Consider the following 6,300-nt stretch of genomic DNA (forward strand, 5'->3'; position numbering starts at 1 on the left):
TCCCTTGGAGCTTTCCCACTTGTCGCTCCCTGAGATCACCCTTTCTCTTTCCCTCTGCAGAGGAGTGACCAAGTCACTTCTCTACACTTATCTTCCATTTACTGTCTATAAAACAGGGTTGTTCTGGTATCTATGAGGATTCAGGGAGATACGCACAGATATAGCCTTTACTGGGGCACCTACGTCTGAAGACACCTTCAATGCATGCCATCCTGTTCACCTACCTGCCTACTTACATCCCATCAACCACCAAACCGCCACTTCTGTGGACTTAACTCCTGAACAGTATGGATTATTTGTTGTTGTTTTTGTTTGTTTTCTTTTGTTTTTTTTTTGAGACAGCGTCTCACTCTTGCCCAATCTGGAGTGCAGTGGTGCCATCTTGGCTCACTACAACCTCCGCCTCCTGGGTTCAAGCGATTCTCCTGCCTCAGTCTCTCAAGTAGCTGGAATTACATGCATGCGCCACCACACCTGGCTAATTTTTATATTTTTATTTTTATTTATTTTGTTATTTATTTATTTTTTGAGATGGAGTTTCACTCATGTTGCCGAGGCTGGAGTGCAATATCTTGGCTCACTGCAACCTCTGCCTCCTAGGTTCATGCAATTCTCCTGCCTCTGCCTCCAGAGTAGCTGGGATTACAGGCATGTGCCATACGCCTGGCTAATTTTTTGTATTTTTAGTAGAGACAGGGTTTCACCGTGTTAGCCGGGATGGTCTCGATATCCCAACCTCAGGTGATCCACCAGCCTTGGCCTCCCAAAGTGCTGGGATTACAGGCGTGAGCGAGTGGGCCCGGCAATTTTTGTATTTTTAGTAGAGACAGGGTTTCACCATATTGGCCAGGCTGGACTCAAACTCCTGGCCTCAAGTGATCTGCCCACCTTGGCCTCCCAAAGTGCTGGGATTACAGGCGTGAACCACAGCGCCCGGCCTCAGATCTTTAATCTATTTTTTAAAATTTTTTTCTTTGAGACGGAGTCTCACTCTGTCACCCAGGCTGGAGTGCAGTGGCGTGATCTCAGTTTACTGCAACCTCTGCCTCCTGGGTTCAAGTGATTCTCCTGCCTCAGCCTCCTGAGCATTACAGGTATGCACCATCACACCTGACTAATTTTTTTTTTTTTTTTTTTTTGTATTTTTAGTAGAGATGAGGTTTCACCATGTTGGTCAGGCTAGTCTCGAATTCCTGACCTCGTATTCCACCTGCTTCAGCCTCCCAAAGTGCTGGGATTACAGGCGTGAGCCACTGTGCCCGGCTTTAATCTGTTTTTTTAAATGTGTTGAGCATTAATTATGTGCCAGGCACTATTCTAGGCACAGCTGGTTCACTAGGAACAAACCCTGCTGGGTCCTGTGCTCAACTCTTTTTTTGAGACAGAGTCTCGCTCTGTCGCCCAGGCCGGAGTGCAGTGGCACCGATCTCGGCTCACTGCAACCGCTGCCTCCTGGGTTCAAGTGATTCTCCCACCTCAGCCTCCCAAGTAGCTGGGACTACAGGTGTGTGCCATCACGCCCGGCTAATTTTTTGTATTTTTAGTAGTGATGGGTTTTCACCGTGTTAGCCAGGATGGTCTTTATCTCCTGACCTCTTGATCTGCCCTCCTCGGCCTCCCAAAGTGCTGGGATTACAGGCGTGAGTCACCGCGCCCTGCCTCAAATCTTGTTTTGAGTCATCTCATTTAGTCCTTACTGCATTTTACAGATGAGGAAACTGAGGCCCAGGGTGGACTCATGGTTTAGCTGAGGTCACCCAATGAGCAAGGGGATGTCTTGGGATTTGAAGGCGGACTCCAGAGCTGGGTGAGAGCCCTATGGGAGCCTAGGAGGAGGTGAGAGGAGGGGGACACACCACCAAGGAAATGCCGAGAAGGCAGCCCCTCCCTGGCCTGAGATTGACCTGAGGCTGGGAGGCTGAAGGAAGAACCAGCTTCCCCTGCCAGTGCTGCTGACTCAGGAACCCTCCTGCCTCCCCCAGCTCCAAGGATGGGTGGGCACCTGAGATGACCGGGACCCTGTGTTCAGTTGTTTGTCTGGGCTCCCCTGATCCTCAGTTTCTTGTTCTAGCAATGAGCTGACTTGGCATGGCCATCTGTGCCAGTCTCTGCCCCCTGGGGCTGCTGTGGTAATCATAGGCCTGGGCTGTCCTGACTTGCGGGGGAGCGGACAGACAAACAGTCATTAGTGTCCCAGACCCTCCCAGCCTGGGAGATAGTGCCCTCTCCAGTGCCATTTCTGAACCCTGCTTGATGGTATGGGTAGGCTGGGCCTACATGCCCAGGCCTCAGTTTACCCATTTGTATCTGTATACCCATTTGACCCCTCTTAACCTGATCAGATGGGGCCAAGCTAGGCCTCAGGGTCATTTGGGAAAGGAGCTGGTTTAAAATCCAGATTCTGGGGCCCCACTCGCCTGTCATTCACATTTGCAGGACCTAGAATCTGAATTAACAAGTGTGTGTGTGTTGTGGGGTGGGGGTACTGACACTTTGCGAATCCGTTTGCCATGAGACTCTTCCCTGCCTATCCCCTGGCTCCTTCCACTAGGTACACTCCTTACCCATTACAACCCATGTGCACTGTCCTCTCCCAGCAGGACACTGACCCTGGGCCAGATGCCTCTTCTGGGCTCCCACAGCTCCAGTGCATGCCCCATCATAGGACGGTGAGCTATGGTTAGCTGTGGTCTCGACTCAGTTCTGTTGCCCTGCTCCCCAAAAAACTGTGAGATAGGGGTTGGGAAAGGCATGGCTGCTTACTGCCTAATAACCAAGTCCCATTGAAAAATGGGGACTGCTGGCTGGGTGCGGTGGCTCACACCTGTAATCCCAGCACTTTGGGAGGCCAAGGCAGGCAGATCACGAGGTCAGGAGATCGAGACCATCCTGGCTAACACGGTGAAAACCCGTCTCTGCTAAAAATACAAAAAATTAGCTAGGCATGGTGGCACAGACCTATAGTCCCAGCTACTCAGGAGGCTGAGGCAGGAGAATCGCTTGAACCTGGGAGGCAAAGGTTGCAGTGAGCTGAGATTGTACCACTGCACTCCAGCCTGGGCGACCGAGTGAGACTCTGTCTCTCTGTCTCAAAAAAAAAAAAAAAAAAGAAAAAGTAAAATGGAGATTGGGTGTCGGGTGCAATGGCTCATGCCTGTAATCCCAGCACTTTGGGAGGCCAAGGCAGGCGGATCATCTGAGGTCAGGAGTTCAAGACCAGCCTGGTCAACATGGTGAAACCTGGTCTCTACTAAAAATACAAAAATTAGCTGAGTGTGGTGGCGCATTACTATAGTCCGAGCTACTTGGGAGGCTGAGGCAGGAGAATCGCTTGAACCTGGGAGGCAGAGGCTGCAGTGAGCCAAGATAGCGCTACTGTACTGCAATCTGGGTAACACAGCAAGACTCCATCTCAAAAAAAAAAAAAAGGAAAAGGAAAAAAAGGCTACTCCATAGGCAGAGTTGTCCTTTGTTTTTTTGAGATGGATTTTCACTCTTGTTGCCTAGGCTGGAGTGCAGTGGTGCAATCTCCGCTCACTGAAACCTCCACCCGCCGGGTTCAAGCAATTTTCCTGCCTCAGCCTCCCGAGTAGCTGGGATTACAGGCATGTGCCACCACGCCCAGCTAATTTGGTATTTTTAGTAGAGATGGGGTTCTTCCATGTTGGTCAGGCTGGTCTCAAACTCCTGATCTCAGGTGATCCACCTACCTCGGCCTCCCAGAGTGCCAGGATTACAGGCGTGAGCCACTGTGCCCAGCCAAGTTGCCTATTTTTGTGGTCATTTCCTGATGATATGCTAAACGTGGATTATTCATATCTCCCCTTTTTAGACCATATAGAGTAACTTTATGACGTTGCCATGACATTTGTAAACTGTCATGGCGCTAATGGGAGTGTAGCAGTGAGGATGTCCAGAGGTCATTCTCGTGGCCATCTTGGTTTTGGTGGGTTTTGGCCAGCTTCTTTACTGCAATCTGTTCTATCAGCAACGTCTTTATGACCTGTATTTTGTGCCGACCCCCTCCTAGCTCATCCTGTGACTTAGAATGCCTTAACCATCTGGGAATGCAGCCCAGTAGGTCTCAGCCTCATTTTACCCACCTCCTATTCAAGATGGAGTTGCTCTGGTTCATATTACCCTGACACATTTAATCTCTACAACAACCCTTTGAGGTAAATACTAATATTATCAGCATTTTTACTGATGAGGAAACTGAGGCACAGAGAATTTGAGGTAACTTGTTCCAGGTCACATAGCTTCCAAATGGTAAAGTGGGAACGTGAATCAACGTTTTTTGTTTTTTTTTTTGTTTTTTTTTTTCATTTCTCACGCTTGTTGCCCAGGCTGGAGAGCAAATGATCTCGGCTCACTGCAAGCTCCACCTCCTGGGTTCAAGCGATTCTCCTGCCTCAGCCTCATAAGTAGCTGGGACTACAGGCACCTGCCACCATGCCCGGCTATTTTTTGTATTTTTAGTAGAGACTGGGTTTTTCCCAAACTCCTGACCTCAAGTGATTTGCCCGCCTCAGCCTCCCAAAGCGCTGGGATTACAGGTGTGAGCCACTGCTCCTGGCCTTTTTTTCGAGATGGTCTTGCTCTGTTGCCCAGGCTGGAGTGCAGTGGCACGATCACAGCTCACAGCAGCCTCAACCTCCTGGGCTCAAGCCATCCTCCTGCCTCAACCTCCTGAGTAGCTGGAATTTACAACTGGGCCACCATGCCCAGCTAATTAAAAAAATATTTATTTTTTTTTTTTCTGTAGAGATGAGATCTCACCCTACTGCTCAGTCAGGTCTCAAACTCCTGGGGACAAGAGATCCTCCCTCCAAGGCCTCCCAAAGTGCTAGGACTACAGGCATGAGCCACTGCGCCCAGCCAGCAACTTCTTAACACTTCCTGTGTGAGGCAGGGCAGGGACCAGAACCCAGACCTCTGAGCTGTCCCTGCTGCCTGTGCTGGTGTGGCGTGGCCAGTGGCCAAAGGGGTCTCATCCTCCTCAGTCCAGCAGCTCTGCCAACAACTAACAGCCTTTGGCTGATGGTCTCAGCTTCCTCATTTGGGATGGGTAATATTGTTGGCTCCCTTGTAGAGCTACTGACAGCACTAAATCAGCTGAAACCAGGAAAGGGCTTTGAACAGTGCCTGCCCCGCAGTAGACACTTAGGGGCTTTACTGTCGTCATTCTCCCTCCTCTCACCTCCTCACTCACTCCTGGGCCCTCTTCCGGATCCAGCCCCAAATACGGGGAAGGGCTGAACACCGCCGGCCTGGCGTGGGTGGAGGGGGACAGCCAGGCCCCAAGGCTTGGCAGCCGCCTCGGGGTCAGAGGTCAGCTCCTCCTCCCTGGACACAGCTGGTGGGGTTGGGGCCTGTCCTACCTGCCCCACCTAAGCTTCTAGGACCTCCCGCAGCCCCAGCCCTGAGCCAGGCGGCCTATCCTCATCCTGGAAGGAAAGGTTCAGCCTCGAGGCCATTGTCCAGATGAGAAAAGGCCTGGGAGGTGGGTGGGGACAGGCAGACGGCCCCTGAGAGTAGGGGCAGGGCTAAGCTTTGTTCAGACGCTGTTCTCTGAGGGGGGAGGTCCTTCCCCCATCTCCGTAAAGCCCCAATCCAACCCCAGAACAGTCCCAAATGCCACCTCCTGGGGATCCCGTCTCTTTCTTTGGCTAAGAAAGAATCCCCTGTGCTGTGACACAGAGCCTTTTGCGTTGGGTCCTGAAAGATGTGTAGGAGTTCCCCAGGGGCTGGGGGTGAGGAAAGAATTCCTGACTACAAAGCCAAGGCAAAAGGACGGCGGTGGGAGGTGCTCTGACATAGCGGGGAACAGACGAAATGGAGTTCTGTGAAATTGGTAAAATATAAACTTGGCAATCACTTGACCAATGGTGTAGATGGGGAAACTGAGGCGCAGAGGGGCCAGGGAGTTGTTCCAGTCAGAGCTCTCTTGGCTTTCGGAACAGGGCTGCCCCATTACATGAGTGGGCACGTCGCTCGCTCTCTGGGAGGAGGAAAAAGTCTCCTCCAAGCCCGGGAACGTGCGCCAATCCCCCTCCAAAGCGCTTCCCCAGCCGCCCGCGCTGGAGCCCCCGCTCATGGACTACAAGTCCCGGCAGGCCCCGCGCCGCGGCGCATGCTAGGCGGGCGTCCCTTCGCGAGCCCGGCCGAGCCCGGGGACCCAGTTCACCATTGTCTGGCCAACAGGGGCGGGGCGGGCGGCACGGCGGGCTCGCTCACTGGTCGGGCGGCGCGTCCGTCGCGCCCGGAGCCCACCCCCGTGCAGGCCCGGCCCCGCGCGCC

The sequence above is a fragment of the Gorilla gorilla genome, chromosome 4, assembly GCF_029281585.2.
Source record: "Gorilla gorilla gorilla isolate KB3781 chromosome 4, NHGRI_mGorGor1-v2.1_pri, whole genome shotgun sequence".
Classification (NCBI taxonomy): Eukaryota; Metazoa; Chordata; class Mammalia; order Primates; family Hominidae; genus Gorilla; species Gorilla gorilla.